Raw genomic sequence first — 20,260 nt, 5'->3', positions numbered from 1 at the left:
TAATAAAGAGAGGTAAAGGATCTTTTGAGAAATCACAAATTCTTGACATACAAAACAACTTTGTAAAAAATAACTCCCGGAATTTCTATTAGATGTTTAAAAGTCATCTAAAGGGCTACCAAGCTCTAAGTATTTACTTCACAGATGATAATGGTAAAGTACGCCAAAGCAACAGCCAGAATTGTGAAATACTATAGTACCTTGAGAAACAGCAGAGCCAGTGGAGAAGACTTTATTACAGCCGAATGTATTAAATGGTCTCAACCAAAAATTATAACTAAGCTTCAGCTCATGTTTGAAGAAATATGGGAAACTGAAAAGATGCCAGAAGACTGGAAAGTGGCTCTCATCCATTCCTTGCAGAAGAAAGGTGATAAGCAAGATCTAAATAACTACAGAGGTATATCTTTGTTTCCAGTGAGTTATTAAATATTTTCAGCAATACTACTGAACAAGATAGAAGTAACAATTGGTTGCCATTTGGGAGCATAACAGAGTGGATCTAGAAAGAGCAGATCTGGCTCAGAACAGATTTTCAACCTAAAGTCCACAATTCGTCACAGAATTACAAACTCCGAAGATATAGTTGTAAAATTTTTAGATTTTCTAAAGGCATTTGACTCGGTTGATAGGGAAACACTAGATAAACTGATCAGAGAATTTGGCATCAAATCTAAATTAGCAAACCTTATCGTGAAACGTTCACAGACACCAAATCAAAAGTAAAGTTTCGGGGTGAAATAACGAAGGCATTCAACATAAAAACAGGTGTAAGACAAGGTGATGGCCTGTCTCCACTCCAATTTAACGGCGTACTAGAAAAACGTAGTAAGAGAATAGAAACATCGGAACTGTTATATGAAAGTCAGTAAAAGCGCTAAATATAAAAATATAAATAAACCTAATAAAAACTAGTGATGACTTCCAAAGTAACCATGTCTTCCAAGATAGTGCTTCCACATCATTCGCCCAGTTGGCAAAATAACCTAATAATCAATAGCATAATTTCGATAAACCTGCCGTCGCCATGCACAATGGTGAAACTTCGTCAGAAATCGAAGATCTTATACAAGATGAGGGTATAAATTTGGACCTGCTGGAGCAGTTTGAGATTACGAGTGGAAAAATTGAAGTGCATCAAATGAACAGGTTATAGAAGACACAAAGAACTTTTCTTAAAAACTTTGTAGATACCTTTGATTAGCTACTTTAATTATAGTAATAACGTTGATGTTCTGTGTGTCACGAGATTCTAACCCCCCTAACATCCTAAATGGCTGTGGATTATCTTTGATCATGGTGTCTCATTAATTTCTTGTCTACACACACGAAGTAGTCAGTCTGTGTGTCTCTATTCCATGTGTAAATTTCCTAGAGGTATATGGACCGTGGACGAGAGTATCTATTGCCGTGGAATTGTCGACAGTCGGGACTGCACATGTCGATGTGCTTTAGGTTGCTTTATCGAAAGGAGGAATGGTATAGAAGGACGCTCTAGGAAGCCACACTTACAAGGTAAGTGCCATAGATATTTTAATATATTTGTTTTTGTGTGTATCTTTATTACTTTTAAAGGTTTTGAAAGAATACATTGTAAGGCAAACCATGGAGGAATTATTGGCTTGGTTCAAATGGCTCTGAGCACTATGGGACTCAACTGCTGGGGTCATTAGTCCCCTAGAACTTAGAACTAGTTAAACCTAACTAACCTAAGGACATCACAAACATCCATGCCCGAGGCAGGATTCGAACCTGCGACCGTAGCGGTCTTGCGGTTCTAGACTGCAGCGCCTTTAACCGCACGGCCACTTCGGCCGGCTGGAGGAATTATTCTAATGTGACACAAATCGGTAAATGTGATGTACATGTGCACACAAACAAATTAATAAAATTTCAGAAAAGTTGAAAAGTTGGATGATTTCTTCTAGAGGATGAGAGCCACAAATTCAGCTAGTCAATAACGCGTTGTTCTACCTGTGGCCATCATGCAAGCAGTTACTCCGCTTTGCGTTGATTGGTGGAGTTGAAGGATATCCTCCTGAGGGATATTGAACCAAAATTTGTCCACTTGGCTCCTTGAATTGTCAACATCCCCAGCTGGTCGGAGTGTCCTGACTATAATGATCCAAACGTACTAAATGTGTAAGAGATCCGGTGACTTTCCCTGTCAAGGTAGGGTGTGACAAGCACGAAGACAAGCAAGAAACTCCCGCAATGTGCCCAAGGGCATTATCTGGCTGAAATCTAAGCCCAGTATTGCTTACAATGGAGGCAACAAAACGAGGAGTAGAAGATCGTCGATGTACATCCGTCCTGTTAGGGTGCCGTTTGTGACAACAAAAGAAAATCTTAATATTAAATGAAATGGCACTCGAGACTACCACCCCTTGCTGTCGGGCCGTATGGCAGGCAACAGTCAAGCTGGTATCTCCCGCTCTCAGGGGCGTCTCTAGACACGTCTTTGCTAATCGTCGGGCATCAGTTCGGAGCAGGACTCATAACTGAAGAGAATTTTGCATCTGTCAGTGCGACTCAAGGGCGAATGTGTCCGACACCGCTGTAAACGGGCTTGTTGCTGTATGGAGGTTAACCATAGTCAGCACAAGGGGCGCCGTAAGCTCACCTCCCTTATTGTGTGTCACCTACAAATGGTCCAGTTGCACTTCAGATCGATAATAATGACGAATACAGGGCTCTGAGAGCCTCTCTGACGATTCCCGTGTCCGCACGCACTGTCGTCTCTCTCTCTCTTCTCTCTCTCTCTCTAGATCAACCGCTTCCTTCTTAACGCTGTGTTCGGCCATGGTTCATTCATTCCTGCTAGCATCATCGAGGAGTGACAACGCTCCTGATGAAATGTCGAACTAATGACCGGTTATTCTAACCGGCTTCCCTGAGTCCTGTCTCAAATGCTGACATCTGCATAAACCATTCACGCGCCTGTTTGCGAGACATAGTCACCGTCCAAGTAAGTACACTGAATGAAATTCGCAAAGACTGTATCATCTGGCTCTGACATGTCCTCTACATACTATTCTTGCCAGCTGCATGTCGAAACTGTGCTGCAGACTCACACATTTATCCGCTACCCGCCAGAGTTTTGCAGTTTTGCATCTTCCATCAATACCCATATCAATATCAGTTTGTGACGAATTTGGATAACTGCTTCCTAGTTCGCAGTTTTTTGTCTCAGCGTGTAATACTTATGATGTACGTTCACTCCTTCGGAACACGTCAATTTTATTGTTTTGAAAATTGAAAGGTGACTGAGCCTACGTTTTGACATTTATTTTCATGGAATGTTCATTTTCTTTTCTTTACATTTTATGAAGACACCCCTGTGATGGATCTACAATAGTAAAAGTAAAGTAATAGATACAAGCTGCTGTGTCACCCATCCACTGGTGCAGTCATTTAAGGTACGTGCTACCGCACTGCCGTCAGTTTTTTTTTCTTTGCTGTGGCTATCGACTAGGAGCAAAAAAAAAAAAAAATAAACAGTCGTCTGTTCGGACGCCAATGGCCGACAGGCCGTCATCAGGTAACGCAGTTAGAGGTGTGGGGTCAGCCGCAGAGGCTGAGGCGCTATAACTCGGTTAGGGAGGGGGGGAGGGGGGGGGCAGCCCGTAATCTCCTCTGTCAGCTTGTTAGCGGGCCGAGAAAAGAGCAGCGAATGTTTGGCCGCCCTGGCCGTCTCCTCGCTCACTCCCTCCTCCGCCATTCCTTCCCCTTTACGATATCGGCTCTCAGGGCTGCCAACACGCAGACGCCGTCTACATGATACGTGTTCCGCCACTCCCTAACCGGAAGTGACGGAAGAGATTAGCAGCACTGAGAACATAGAAAAGGGGGTGCACTAATAACCAGCGGACACTGTTCATTTAGTGTGAGGCTGACGTTGGATCCTAAAACTGCGGGTTATTTTGCGCGTGAGAAATACCCACAAGTTCTATCGTGGAAATGAGCTCCTCTGCTCAAACAAAGCCGCGCAAAAATTGAACTAAGCACTGTAAACACGAGCCAATTTCATCTGACGTGCTGTCAAGAATTCTGTGTAGAGAAGGCTTCAGATATTATGTTTTTATTGTTTTGATCGCGTGAAGGTACGCTGGTTAGCTATCATCAGCAGAAGTAAGATGCCATCTTCATACCTGCAAGATTACAAAAATTATAAAAAAAATTACACTGTTGTATATGTAATCCTGAGTTAGCTACTTTATAATTTCTCTCTTCCATATCCTCAGTGCACAAGTTACGAAACCAGGCCGTGTGATAAACCGCACGTTTGTTTTTCTACCATTGTAACAATGAATTTGAGTTGGGTTGTTTTGGGAAAGGAGACCAGATAGCGAGGTCATCGGCCTCATCGGATTAGGGAAGGACGGGGAAGGAAGTCGGCCGTGCCCTTCGAAAGGAACCATCCCGGCATTTGCCTGGAGCGATTTAGGGAAATCACGGAAAACCTAAATCAGGATGGCCGGACGCGGGAGTGAACCGTCGTCCTCCCGAATGCGAGTCCAGTGTTTGACCACTGCGCCACCCCGCTAGGTTTATGAATTTGAAATAAAATCATTACCTTCACATAAGTGTTACAGTACGTAAATAAATTCTAGTATATGCTTAAGATAACATAACCATATGCTGAAAAGAAAGTAATGCGATAAAGTCTATGACTATATCCTCATGGCAAGACATAGTCGTACAACAGGAAACCAGTTGGCCTTGTAGAGTTTGTAGGTGGCAGTCAACTCAGACACATAGGGCACTTGCTGAATGTACCACACCTATATGACTCTGTGTTGCCACGAGGACACAGAAATATTCTTTTAATGTTTTACTCTCTTTTCATCATGAGGTAAAGTTATGTAGGCATATACTGAATTTTTTTATATTACACAGCCTGCTTTTATAACCTGTACTCTGAGGGTATGCCGAAAACAGCTTACGTAAAATCGTTGATTCACGATTACAACTACAACAGTGTAATACTTTGGTAATTTTTGTAATCTTGAAGATCTGAAGGTGGCAGCTCAGCCCTGCCGAAACTACTAATCCACTGCAGCTACATGCGATAAAGCAATAAAATCTTAGTATCTGAAGTCATTTTTATGTAGAACTAAATGCATTGTAGAGGAGATACTACTTTTACCAGTTTCTTGTATAATTCTTTCAATACTAAACAAAGTGGAAACAGTAACGAATCTGTCAATTTGCAGCAGATACCTTTTCATTTGAATCTTCCTCACAAGAGAGAAACCTAACAACACAACTGCTTCCAGAAGAAGAAACAATTTTAGTTTTAGTTTTAGTTTTAATTATGGGTTCTTTGTGTACAGTATTATTAGTTACTTATCTCCATTGACGCACGCCATAGATCATGCAACATGTGAAATAAGATTGTAAACAAGTAATATCCTCAGCAAATGAATTACCTATAAAAAACGAGTATGAAAATGAAATGAAAATAATAAATTTTTTATATTTGTATTATTTGGAATGATAAAGTGAGATGTATAGAAACGTCAACGTGAATGTAACAGATTAATACGTAATTTGTAAAAATATTAAATAACACTGTAACTGACTACATAGTTGGGCGTCTAGACGCGAAATAAATACACTTAAAGGTGGGAACTAAAAGGGGGGGGGGCGGTACTGTTCGAGCTGTTCCATGAGGGCGTGTTCTATCCCCAGATGCTCAGTTGTTGAGAATGTGGCCAACGTATGACCAGGTTGCCTAGAAAGACTTCTTCTATGGCAGACGATTTAGATCGGTCGGTTTCAAAGATGAGACTGCTTTTGAATGTGAGGGCGACTTCCAAACAACATAATCCTGGTTATGATAAATTTTTACTTTGCAATAAATAATTCGACAAAGAATTTTAAATAGTATAATATTCTACTCCCTGACTCTAACAAAGTTTTCGATTCTGTAGATAGAAAAAAAATACACGAAACTTTCAGGAAGTATGGAATTACAGCCTAATTAGCAATATTATCCATGAAACACATCGGCGTAGAAGCTGTAAGACACATCTCGACTTTTTGAAATAGACATTTTTTAATTGTGCTTTGGAGGATATCACAGGAAACTATAACTCATACCTCATGAAACTGAATCAGCGACAGTAGGTAAATGATGGAAATGAATTAAGGTAAAATTTCTGGGTTATTCAGATGATGTAGTTACTCCTTCAGAGGATCAAACGGGTACAGTGTCTTAGAAAATTTAATGAACAGAGTAGGATTCTCAGTTGGTGATAAATATGAATTATGCATTGTAATTTGGAAAGGTAGACACAGATACGATAATAAGCTCAGAAACTTGAGCAGAAGTTTGAATTTTACGCAGTAGATGAAATCAGAATTACGTAAATCAGATTGTCTAGCAATCAATTAAAAGGCAAATGAAGGCAAATAGACTGGACAGGCAAGACAGCGAATAATAAGAAAATTTACGGATGCAGTTCAATCACAGTTACATGTTTTGCAATCGAGGCGTGTTTTAGCTTTCATATACAGGGCTATTAAAAAAGAATGAAGAGATTTCACAGATTTATTGCTTCCAAACTACAAAAGATAGAAGCACAATTACAGCGGTTCTGGAAAAAGAAAAGTTCAAATATGTATGCATTCAATGTGAGCACAATGTGTTACACAACAAATATCAAATCGGTGGCTCGTTTCCTGCCACAAACAAATTAGCTGGTCTCTCGTTATTAAATTCACAGCTTTAACAACGCGATGTCACAGACTTTCTAGAGTGACAGACATAGGGGGGGATAAGAACGCCAGCCCGCATCTCGTGGTCGTGCGGTAGCGTTCTCGCTTCCCACGCCCGGGTTCCCGGGTTCGATTCCCGGCGGGGTCAGGGATTTTCTCTGCCTCGTGATGGCTGGGTGTTGTGTGCTGTCCTTAGGTTAGTTAGGTTTAAGTAGTTCGAAGTTCTAGGGGACTGATGACCATAGATGTTAAGTCCCATAGTGCTCAGAGCCATTTGAACCATTTTTTTGATAAGAACGCCGTGTTTTACGTAACCCTACAGATAAGTCACAAGGTATGAAGTCCGAAAACCTGTGATGCCACCGACGATGAAGGTCAATTTTGGCTACTTCTCTTCCAGTCCAACATCCTGGAATGGTGTCATTCAGGTAACGTCGGACGTGCGTTTTTATCTCCCCTATGCCTGATACTTTTGTGACAGTCTGGGTCATCGCATTGTTAAATCTGTCAATTCGACAACGTGCGGCTGGAAATGAGCCACCATTATAATATTTGTCGTGTAGCACACGGTGCCCGTATTGAATGAATAACAATTTTAACCTTTTGAGTCCATTACATTTCGGGCATGCAGCCGCGAAAATAAAATTTCCTCCACTGATATTTCGGCAGCGTATCGTCCGACCATCCTCAGAGTGAGTCACAAGACTGACGTCAAGAGGCCAAGCACGGCCTTATGTGCTCCACCGCGGCGGTACTGCGCATGCGAGTCACATATGCTGCTCGGGGGGCAAATAAATACGCTTACACATGCGCCGCCTGTGGCGAAGGCGTACAGACATTCGATTCGCTTATCGATGTATGATCGGCGGCAGTGACACCATGACGACTACTCTGCAGTTTGATTACCCCAAGAGCTGGATTCCATGTTTTGTCCAAATTAAAACCATTATCTCTATTTATTAAATTATTAGGTAATCTAATCTCTACAGCTTCCTTGAAGACAGGTTCCCAAAAGGAAGTAGTGGATGTTAAAATCTTCACATCACTGTAATTCATGGAATGCCGTGTATCAATACAATGTTGAGCCACAGCTGAATTGTCTGGCTGTAATAAGCATGTGTATCTTCGATGCTCGACACATCTCTAATCAAAGGTGCCTGTTGTTTGACCTATGTACGACTTCTCAGAATTTCCGCGAGCAATCTGACACACACTTGCTTTACGAAGCTGTAAATCGTTCTAGGTTTTGCATTGAATGCTCTACTAATTTGCTGCGGAAAATATCCATTCTACACTCCTGGAAATTGAAATAAGAACACCGTGAATCCATTGTCCCAGGAAGGGGAAACTTTATTGACACATTCCTGGGGTCAGATACATCACATGATCACACTGACAGAACCACAGGCACATAGACACAGGCAACAGAGCATGCACAATGTCGGCACTAGTACAGTGTATATCCACCTTTCGCAGCAATGCAGGCTGCTATTCTCCCATGGAGACGATCGTAGAGATGCTGGATGTAGTCCTGTGGAACGGCTTGCCATGCCATTTCTACCTGGCGCCTCAGTTGGATCAGCGTTCGTGCTGGACGTGCAGACCGCGTGAGACGACGCTTCATCCAGTCCCAAACATGCTCAATGGGGGACAGATCCGGAGATCTTGCTGGCCAGGGTAGTTGACTTACACCTTCTAGAGCACGTTGGGTGGCACGGGATACATGCGGACGTGCATTGTCCTGTTGGAACAGCAAGTTCCCTTGCCGGTCTAGGAATGGTAGAACGATGGGTTCGATGACGGTTTGGATGTACCGTGCACTATTCAGTGTCCCCTCGACGATCACCAGTGGTGTACGGCCAGTGTAGGAGATCGCTCCCCACACCATGATGCCGGGTGTTGGCCCTGTGTGCCTCGGTCGTATGCAGTCCTGATTGTGGCGCTCACCTGCACGGCGCCAAACACGCATACGACCATCATTGGCACCAAGGCAGAAGCGACTCTCATCGCTGAAGACGACACGTCTCCATTCGTCCCTCCATTCACGCCTGTCGCGACACCACTGGAGGCGGGCTGCACGATGTTGGGGCGTGAGCGGAAGACGACCTAACGGTGTGCGGGACCGTAGCCCAGCTTCATGGAGACGGTTGCGAATGGTCCTCGCCGATACCCCAGGAGCAACAGTGTCCCTAATTTGCTGGGAAGTGGCGGTGCGGTCCCCTACGGCACTGCGTAGGATCCTACGGTCTTGGCGTGCATCCGTGCGTCGCTGCGGTCCGGTCCCAGGTCGACGGGCACGTGCACCTTCCGCCGACCACTGGCGACAACATCGATGTACTGTGGAGACCTCACGCCCCACGTGTTGAGCAATTCGGCGGTACGTCCACCCGGCCTCCCGCATGCCCACTATACGCCCTCGCTCAAAGTCCGTCAACTGCACATACGGTTCACGTCCACGCTGTCGCGGCATGCTACCAGTGTTAAAGACGGCGATGGAGCTCCGTATGCCACGGCAAACTGGCTGACACTGACGGCGGCGGTGCACAAATGCTGCGCAGCTAGCGCCATTCGACGGCCAACACCGCGGTTCCTGGTGTGTCCGCTGTGCCGTGCGTGTGATCATTGCTTGTACAGCCCTCTCGCAGTGTCCGGAGCAAGTATGGTGGGTCTGACACACCGGTGTCAATGTGTTCTTTTTTCCATTTCCAGGAGTGTATTTAAAAAGTTCTTGAGGTATGTGCGCCCTTCTTGCAAACTGTCTTTATCGGATGTACAGTGCGCCCTATGCACAAAGGTCTTACGAACACCTATCGTCTGTGAAGGGTGATGACAGCTACTGGTATGAAGATATAGATTTGTGTGTGTTGGTTTCCGGTATGCGGCATGTCCTAATGTGTCATCAACTTTACGGCGAACGACAACATCCAAAAAGGGTAGGCAACAGTCTTTTTCTATTTCCATGGTAAATTTGATGCTATCATGGATGGAATTGAAATGCTCAAGAAATCGATGTAATTCATCCATCCCATGCGGCCATACCACAAATGTGTCGTCCACATACCTCCAGAAGACCGTTGGTTTAAAACTTTCTGAAGGTAAATGTTTGGCAGAAAAATACGTTGGTTATTAAAACCATTGGTAGGAAAATGTAGTCACAACATTAGTAATTATATGGATTTTATTCAGAGACTTTGCAATGTCAGGCTAAGTAGTACGGATGTGCTTGTTAGTTTCGACGTTTTAACATTATATACCAAGATACTTTTAAAGGAGTTTTTATCTCTTATAGCCCAACATTTTGATAGGAACATTACGGCCTTATTTGAACATGTGCTTTTATCACCTTATTTTCAGTTTAATGGTGAATTTTCTGAGGAGATTGACGGTGTTGCTATGGGAAGCCCCGTCTCCCCACTGGTAGCTAATTTATTCATGGTAGACTTCGAGGACAAGCCACAACACTCAGTAATTTTCAGCTTTCTATGCGATGTTGTTGATGTCTGAGAGTCTGCTTCATTTCGTTGACTTTACTGCAATATAAAAAAGCGCGTGTTTTTAGTCGGTTGTCTATCTTTTTGAGAAGTTAATGGCGAAATTTATAAGAATTTATACTTACAGATTCCCTACGGTCCATTTGTGCAGAGTCTCTCGCACACACAACTTGTCGTACACTTTTAAACATCGAAAACATTTTACATAAACAGAACAGTTACACGGATGTTCCTACAAGTAGTCAACAGAATGACATTATTGTGTGTGATTTTTAGTGTGTGTGAGACTCTGTACAAATGGGCCATAAGGAAACTATAAGTACAAATTGTTCTAAATTTCGCCACTAACTTCACAAAAAGATCGACAACCTACTAAAAATCGCGTGTTTTCTTATATATTGCAGTAAAGTCAACGAAATGAAGCCTACTCTCACACATCGACAATATCACACAGAAATGGCATAACAAACACAAAACCCGCACTTGAAGATGGGAATCATTTCCCGAAACGCGTCGTACGAAAAATAAAATAAAGAAAATCGTGACTCGTAGCAAATGACTTATTTATAAACAAACCTATTGTTTTCACTGTCGCAGGCTTTCAGAACCATTTATAAGGGATCAAATCAGATTAAAAGTTACGATTTGTTTCACAGGAACGCAGGTAGCAGGTGTAGCGTCGGGTTACGTGCGTACCTTCCGTGATGCAGAACAGCAACTGCTGAATCTCAGTGTAAGAGTTTTGACCACACTTGTCACATTTAAACGATGTTAATAAATGAGAAAAAAAACCAGCAATACGACTAACTGTTCGCAAAGTGTTAGTCCTGTAATAACTGGTACGCAAGAAAGTTGACGCGATGCACACATTTTGTCACCACATAAATGTACAAATTGAATTTACGTATAATGGTGAGAGATTGGTTGCAAGCTGTACTTGCTGTTGCGCACCAAAATGCGTTTTATAACCATTGGACTCTCCATTCCGGATTATAACTGAAACGGTACTACTTTAATAAATATTCGGAAGCTGCTTTCTTGTAATGTTCGGATACGGTATTACTACGTCCTGCGTGACACAATCAAGTAGTTTAAATGTGTGAGCGTAACGTTTGCAAAGCGGTATGAGATTGAATGATCATGTGAGAACTGTGTTAGGGAATGCGAATGATTGACTTCGGTTTACTGGGAGAATTTTAGGAAAGAGTGGTTGACCTGTAAAGGAGACCTCATATAGGATCTCATATAGGACCAATTCCTGAGTACTGCCCAAGTGTTTGGGATCCGTACCTGAGCGGACTGAAGGGAGACTGACCGATAGATTTGTTTTTGACAAGTTCGAACGGCACACAAGTGTTACGGATATGCTTGAGGAACTCAAATGGTAATATTTGGATGGAAGGAGACGTTCTTTTCGAAAAACTCTATTTAGGAAATTTAGAGAACCGGCATTTGAAGCTGACTGCCGAACGAGCGTACTGTCACCAACAAACTTTGCGCCCGAGGACCACGAAGATAAGACACGAAAAATTACGGCTCATACGGAGGCATATAGAGAGTTTTTCCCTCGTTCTATTTGCGAGTGAGACAGGAAAGGAAATAACTAGGAGTAGTACAGGGTACCCCGCCACACAGCGTAAGGTGATTTGCGGAGTATCTATGAAGATGTTGCTGTAGTGCTGTTCAACTACCAGCAGTTGATACCTAGTTCGTTCCGTTCGCTTAAGACGTTAGGTTCCTATTAATTTTTGAAGGCAATAGGTACCTTCATATATACCATAAATATCAGCAGTGGTATTATATCTACCACTTGTATCTTCAGAATTTGTTTCTCGCCTCATTTCTCTCTTTCAAGTGGTGCCATTGTCTCCTCTGTGTCTTAATACAGTTTTCAATTAAGCAGAAACCATGAATTAATTCGCTACCTTTAGGTTTCAACCATGGCGGCACCTGCACATCGGCGCATCTGGCATCTCACAACCTCTGGCCTGTTAAATGTTGTACTGGTGACGCTGTCTTCTAAAGATCACGGTCAGCACACTTCATATTATTTTTGGAGTTTATGAAACTTCCTTCGTATTACTACATAAGTAAATTCTTCCCTTATTCATTATACACTAAAGAGCCAAAGAGACTGGTACACCTGCCTGATGTCGTGTTAGGCTCCCGCGGGCCCCCACATGTGCCGCAACACGACACGGCATAGAATGTCTGAAGTAGTTCTGGAGGAAAGTGACACCATGAATCTTGCAGAACTGCCCATACATCCGCAAGAGTACAAGGGGTTGGAGATCTCTTCTGAATAGAACGTCGCATTGCATCCAAGATATGCTCAATAGTGTTCACGTCTGGGGAGTTTCGTGGAGATCGGAAGTGTTTAAATTCAGAAGAGTGTTCCTGGAACCACTCTGTGACAATTCTGGACGTTTCGGGTGTCGCATTGAGCTGCTGCAATTGCACAAGTCGCAATGCACAATGGACATGAATGGGTGCAGGTGATCAAACAGGATGCTTACGTACATGTCACCTGTCAGAGTAGTATGTATACATATCATGGGTCCCATATCACTCCAACTGCACACGACCCACGCCATTACAGGGCCTCCACCAGCTTGAACAGTGCCCTGTTGACGTGCAGGGTCCATGGATTCATGAGGTTGTCTCCACACCCCTGCACGTCCATCCACTCGATACGATTTGAAAAGAGTCTCATCCGACCAGGCAACATTTTTCCTGTCATCAACAGCCCAATGTCGGTGTTGACGGTCCCAGGCGAGGCGTAAAGCGTAGTGTCGTGCAGTCATCGAGGGTTCACGAGTGGACCTTCGTCTCCGAAACCCCATATCGATCGCGGCATTGAAATCTGCAGAAATTTGCGGATGGGTTGCACTTCTGTCACGTTGAGCGATTCTATTGACTCGTCGTAGGTCCCGCTCTTGCAGAATCTTTTTCCGGCCACAAAGAAGTTGGAGATTTGCAGTTTTAGCGGATCCCTGATATTCACGGTACATTCGTGAATTGGTCGTACGGGAAAGTCTCCATTTCATTACTACATCAGAGATGCTGTGTCACGTTGCTCATGCGCCGACTATAACACCACATTCAAACTCACTTAAATCTTGATAACCTGCCATTGTAGCAGCAGTATCAGATCTAACAACTGCGCCAGACACTTGTTGTCTTATGTAGGCGTTGCCGACAGCAGCACCGTCTCCTGCCTATTTACATATTTCTGTATTTGAATACGCATGCTCATATACCAGTTTCTTTGGTGCTTCAGTGTATAAGAGCACTAGCCATCAACTGACGCACATCAATGGGACATTGTACAGCTGTCCTTTACTGTCCGTACAAGTCCTCCAGAGAATTAAAAAGATGGGTGCGGTCAAGATCGTGCATTATCTCATTCATAAAATCTTAATTCACCTGGAGTAATGCTATTTCGCCTCATTAGTCAGTCAGGCCATTGGCCCCAAAGACAACGTGATTTGTACCATTGTCGCGATCGGACATTTAAGCCCTTCTTAGTAAACGTTCCATTGTTGCGCCGTACTAGGAAACTGTGGGCGTTCTCCCCCACCTCAGCGTGAGCGATGTGCGTACCCAGTCGGCGGCGACGGTTCAGCCTCCGATGCTTGCCAATTTCAATTACTCATAAGGAGACTTTGGCTCTAAAACGGCGTTATACCTTTCATTACTCGGGAAACACAGGTTGGTCTATATGAGTAGAAGCTTCCTTCAAAGGAAAACAGGGAGATATAGAGAAATTTAAAGTGGAATGGGATGTGAGGCTATGTTACGACCATGACAATCACTTCGAAAGCGTCGTCTTGGCTGAAAACAACAGTTTTAAAATACGGAGTGAGTCGTCATCGTATCAGACAGGAAAAATGTCTTTCGTTTGAGAAAGTGTGTAGTCAACTTCGAGTTACGTCGAATTTGGTTCTGAACATGCCAGATACAGAAGATAACACACAAATGCTGTGGAACGTACTCAACGTCCCTACTAGCACGTTGTAAAGTTGTTGTTATCTGTTTTATAAATTTTGTGTACTTCAGTCAACACATGTTCCGCATAGTGAGCACAGGCATATACTGTCAGCTCCCTGTGACATAATATGTTTCAGTCTTCACAACTCTTTTGGTCTGAGATCAAGAAAAAATGGTGACCAGTCCATCGGACCTCTATGACCTATCCAACTGGATACCCTGTTGTATCGGAACCGCCAGCGTGTAATGAGCCTGCGTACCAGTATGTAGGAAGGAAGCTGGCAATGTCCCGTCTTCGGCAACTACAACAGCGTGTCTTTGTCTAAAAACTACAGATAACGGCCTGCTGTTACTGTACCCTCCATGAAAAAGGGTCCAACAATATGAGAATCTGGCAGTGGCACAATCCACATCAAACCATTATTTTTCTTGTGGCATATACCTTTGCCGGATCCATTGCGTGCGATTTGATATCAGACCATCGTCTATGAATCAGTTATTTATCTCTCCGTTTATATAGAAGCCGTCCCTCAGTAAAACATGAATTTCCCCAAGTCTCATGCTTTTCATAGCGTAAAACCGCAACAATAAATAACCGGACAGTGGATTACATGCGAGATGGAATCTAGAACGAACAGGAATAATAAGAAGCCAATTAAACTGTAAAAGAATCGCGGTGATTACACCTATGGATAAGTAAACCCCGAATAATAAACAGTGCTTACCTGCTTAAATAAACAGTTGTCAGAAGACGTGCATGTGGTAGGCCGACCAAAGGCATAGCATAACTGACAACTTGGAAGTAATACTCGGAAATACCACCCTGTCTCAAAAAGGTGGGCGCGCCTAAATCAAGTTGTAGCCTCAATAGTCATGAGATGCTGTACAGTCGCAATTTAATCTAAATTAAAATTAAAATACGTGCCAGAAACGAAGGTATGAGGACATCTGTACAATGAAACACTGATACAGAGGACGTATTAATATAAAGCATATCAATTCCACTAACAGTAAAATTATATTATGAAGACAATGTAAAGTTCAGAGTGATGTAACTCTAGTCGAAAAGGTAAATAGTAGGGTAATTATTATCAATGAAGACAGGTTGTCTCCTAATAAAATGAACATGGATTATCGGTATCCCAATTTGTTCTAGGTTACATCTCGCATGTAGTGCGCTGTCAAATTCTTTGATGGTTGCGGTTTTACACTGTTTTCGGTGTGAGGATAGTGAATCTAAGTTTTGTTGACGGACGGCTTCCATTTCTAAAGGGATCAGTGGTCTTTCTTTTGTTATTCGCAATTTCATTAATTTTTTTTTTGTCATATGGTTTACCCTGTGCGGGTTAACAATTTTTTTGCATCTTCTTTAGGTCAATTGTTTGGCACCTAAGGATGTGGCTTTGTAGTGATGCAAGTAGCCGAGAAACAATAGGAGAGCAGTAAATGCTTCCATGCAACTGTTGTGCTTATTTATTTATTCATACTGTCATCAGTATTTGGTGAACGTTCTTTTTCCCCATTCTTTAGGAGTTTGTCCAGTATGTGCCATAAAGAGTAAAGAAATCGACAGTGGTTGTTTGATTTCAGAGCGTTCTTGTAGTGTTAATTCGTTAGTTATGAGTGTCCGATGGGAAAATGGTGCATGCTGTTGGAGACAAGTTAGAGCATCATCTTGGTATATATTACAATATTCTTATGAAGTACTGTAGTTTTGAGATCATATTGTGGCACTTCCTTTCTCTTTCCCTTTTACTATGTTTTCTGTATACACTAAGCGGGAAGATTAAAAATTATCTTTTCAATGTCTTGTAATGCTTGTTAAGCAGAAAAGTAAAGAATGATTTCAATAGAAATTAGATAATATAGTAAAACGTGATTATGTTCTTCTGTTTGTAGCACTTTTTCTTTGTGTGTCCTGACGGAAAAACTACCTGAATCAGCGACTTTGCCCTCTATTTTGTTTGCCAATGACTTGCCATCAGATATTTTTCATATGTCGGAATACTAACCACGTTTGACGATGTATCAGAGCAAGTGCTACAAAGAAGACCGAGAGTTTATTTGAAGTATCTGAAACCAGTTGATGCAAAAGAGATTATGCTAATGAGCCGTGGAAAGGACAACTGAAGATGACATTACTGGTGTGAAGCCTCTTGAATAACATAATTTAGAAGGGATGGAAGAAACAATTTCAAGAACAAGCAACGCTGGAACAGAATGAAAATATCCACAGCAGTAGGCAATAAATGTTTCGAAAACTGAACGATACCATAGAGACTCCTACGGTTCATCCAGGAAAGTGTATATTTCTGGTGTATGCACGAACGATCCATGACAGGACCACGCAAAAGGAAATCTTATGAGAAGTTCACACAAGCAAGACAGATGAAAATTTTAGAAATTTATTGTAAATTAGAGACGTATGAGCGGAAAAGAGACTTTATTCACAGTAACACAAACAAGAACTTTAAAAAGACTACAACGAGCGAATTCAGAAAGAAACTTCACTTTTATCTTCTACTTGCCACGAAGAACAGAACAAATTCAAGTTTATAAGAACATGTTTTTGAATCCACCTGAAATCCGTAAAGGTGTTGTGGATATAGTGCTGAAGAAAGTAACATCCGAAAACACGTGTGAAGAAAATAAAAGAGCCGGCACGTAATATAATAGCAGTACAGCGGTGTGGAAGCGTGCCGCTGCATCACGAACAATTAACAGAGAAATGACATGGTCTGGACAGAAATAATAATTCCAGATAGAGTCTTATTACTAAAAAATGCAGTTATTTTACAAGCAAGTTCCAACAAATCTTATCTGAAACCTTGCTGGCTAGGTATGTGCATACATCTTAGCAAAGTGTCCCGTACATAGTAAGTATGTGACTCCCAGTTATGTCTAATAACTTAGGCCAACTCTCAACTCGTCTGAAAGCTTGCTGACTCAGCATACATGCAGTCCCACACTTGTTACTCAGATGAGATGAGGAGGCGAGGGTGGCGAGGGAGGTCAGAGATGGGAATGGGGCTCTGGCATCCTAGATACAATATTCAAATGTCGGAGCCGTCCTCAAAACTTCCTTTTTGTATCACCAGTGGAACATAGTCACAAGCAAGCCTAGACTGAAACTAATGAAAAAGCTAAATTAGCTAGTCAGTAGTACAAATTATATTTTTTTCATATAGAACATGATTCATCATCCATTGTACGTGTATGTCTGTGTGTGTGTGTGTGTGTGTGCATTTTGCTGACAAAGCTGTGTTAGGTTTTTGTGACGGCAGCAGAGTCCAAGACAAGTTGAGACTCGACAAAGCTGTGTGTGTATTTGGCTGAAAATCTGTGTCAGTTTTCTGCGATTCCAGTAAGGGCTCAGAGAAGCCGAGGTTTACCATTTGTGTCTATTTATGTGCTTGTGTTCTGTCAATAAACCACAGACGGTTTATGGCTCTAAGTGCGGTACATAGAACATAGTACATACTTATCAGCCGTTTTGTTTTAGTGTGGCCAGCAAAGTGTGTTTTGGCTTTGAAGGTCTCTGCTTGGCATATTTCCAATAAATAGGTTTTGCTTAAGAGAAATTTGACGATTGTGGAGGGCTATAGGTTATCAGAATGTGGTGGGAAGGGGAGGGGAGGGAGGAGGAAGAGCGCTGGAGGGTGATGAAATCATACATCCAAGATCAAGTTGACAGTTCAGGGTCGAACTGTATCCAAAAAGCTCACTACCTTCTTGCTGGTTTGCTTGCTTCTTTCACCTCTACCTGGTCCCGTTTGTTTGGACGTGTAACAATGAAATACCCTGGTGATACTCGTATATGTACATCATTCGTCTAGGCATATTTCGTTTTGTTGCGCATTACCCATCTTTTATTAATTTTATGTGATACCAGTTGTTACTTAGGTCTTACACAATAGCAGATATTTCTCTTCCTACATAAAACTATGCATTACATTTTTACAATGGGTGTAATAATAGTACCACAGCTGACAGCGATAATAATACTGTTTCCCCATCTTCGTGGAATTATATATCTTATATTAATGATGTTATGTCTCTAAACTCCTAAGAGCCTTAAAGGCGATATTATCATTATAAATGACGCTCTGTGTACATTCTGTGAAACTTTATTTCTCTAGTTCCGTTACCAAAATGAGAAGTGATTTACATAAACGTTAATGGTGACACTGGGCTAACATTTGTAAAATTAATTGCCACATTTACATACGAACTGCCATCCTCCTTTCTTGTTGCTTGACACAGTTCGCCGCCATCACGCAACCTCGCAATCCATCTCTGCCAAGTGATGTTATTTCTAGTTGCTTGTTAACGTCAAGCGGTCCGAAATGTTTTCCGATCTTATCAGGCACTCTCCGGCGAATATGGCTTAATGGCCATCATTTTATCAGATTACACTTCCATCACAGCTCCGGAAATGGTGATGTGCTCTGTCTATAGCCAGAAACTTGCTTTTTTCTGTTTCTCGCATCATATGCTGTCTTCTGTATGCTCTTGTATTATGATTTCTAAATGGTCTGAGACATCTGCATGTTTAACAATATAAAAAACTAAACTTTATTAGTGCTTAATTTTGTGTATTTCACTACCGTTAGTTATCAATGCCTGGCTCGTTTTCAAAACGAATCAATGGCCGTTACCGAAGGAATATTTGTATAATCGTGAAACTGAACAGTGGAGCTTGCAAGCTTACGTTAGAAGACTTAAAGTTGAAATCCAGGCCAGTGTTCAGAATTAATTATTATGTTTCGCGTTTTAATAATGCTGTCCTCACAGCCGTGTATTCCACGAAGTGGACTCGCATTCGGGAGGACGACGGTTCAATCCCGCGTCCGGCCATCCTGATTTAGGTTTTCGTGATTTCCCTAAATCGCTCCAGGCAAATGCCAGGATGGTTCCTTTGAAAGGGCACGACCGACATCCTTCCCTAATCCGATGAGGCCGATGACCACGCTGTCTGGTCTCCTCCCTAAACCAACCCTGTTCCACGAACTGTGTTATTAACGTAAGTATCTTAAATGTTAGATGATTGTTAGAAGGCTTAACAAGAGCAAATAAACTCCAAATATTCGCATTGCACTTCCACACATTAACGTTGCGTCAGCGGGAAGGATGTACTGTCAGGAACTGGCCTCCAAATATTACATATGATGTAATTTCAATTTTCTCGTTACGACCACCTTGCCTTCTATATGATGAAATCAGTTGATCAATAATCGTACTAGAATACAAAACTTAAAGGCTGGGTATAAGGGCCACCTATGAACTGCAACATATATTTTTTAGTCTTTTAATCCTTAGATCAACTCCTCTGCTCTCAACAACTCGTTCGGTTCTATTACTCCTATTATTGCTACCAAATGACAAAGGGAAAAAAAAAATTATAAAATTTACAGCACATTAGAATTGTTATTGGATTTTTTTCATTCCCTTTTCCGGTACTCTACATCTACATCTACATTCATACTCCGCAAGCCACCCAACGGTGTGTGGCGGAGGGCACTTTACGTGCCACTGTCATTACCTCCCTTTCCTGTTCCAGTCGCGTATGGTTCGCGGGATGAACGACTGTCTGAAAGCCTCCGTGCGCGCTCTAATCTCTCTAATTTTACATTCGTGATCTCCTCGGGAGGTATAAGTAGGGGGAAGCAATATATTCGATACCTCATCCAGAAACGCACCCTCTCGATACCTGGCGAGCAAGCTACACCGGGATGCAGAGCGCCTCTCTTCCAGAGTCTGCCACTTGAGTTTGCTAAACATGTCCGTAACGCTATCACGGTTACCAAATAACCCTGTGACGAAACGCGCCGCTCTTCTTTGGATCTTCTCTATCTCCTCCGTCAACCCGATCTGGTACGGATCCCACACTGATGAGCAATACTCAAGTATAGGTCGAACGAGTGTTTTGTAAGCCACCTCCTTTGTTGATGGACTACATTTTCTAAGCACTCTCCCAATGAATCTCAACCTGGCACCCGCCTTACCAACAATTAATTTTATATGATCATTCCACTTCAAATCGTTCCGCACGCATA

Source organism: Schistocerca nitens, chromosome 8 (genome assembly GCF_023898315.1).
Source record: "Schistocerca nitens isolate TAMUIC-IGC-003100 chromosome 8, iqSchNite1.1, whole genome shotgun sequence".
In the NCBI taxonomy this organism is placed as follows: Eukaryota; Metazoa; Arthropoda; class Insecta; order Orthoptera; family Acrididae; genus Schistocerca; species Schistocerca nitens.
This window is presented reverse-complemented; position numbering follows the sequence as displayed.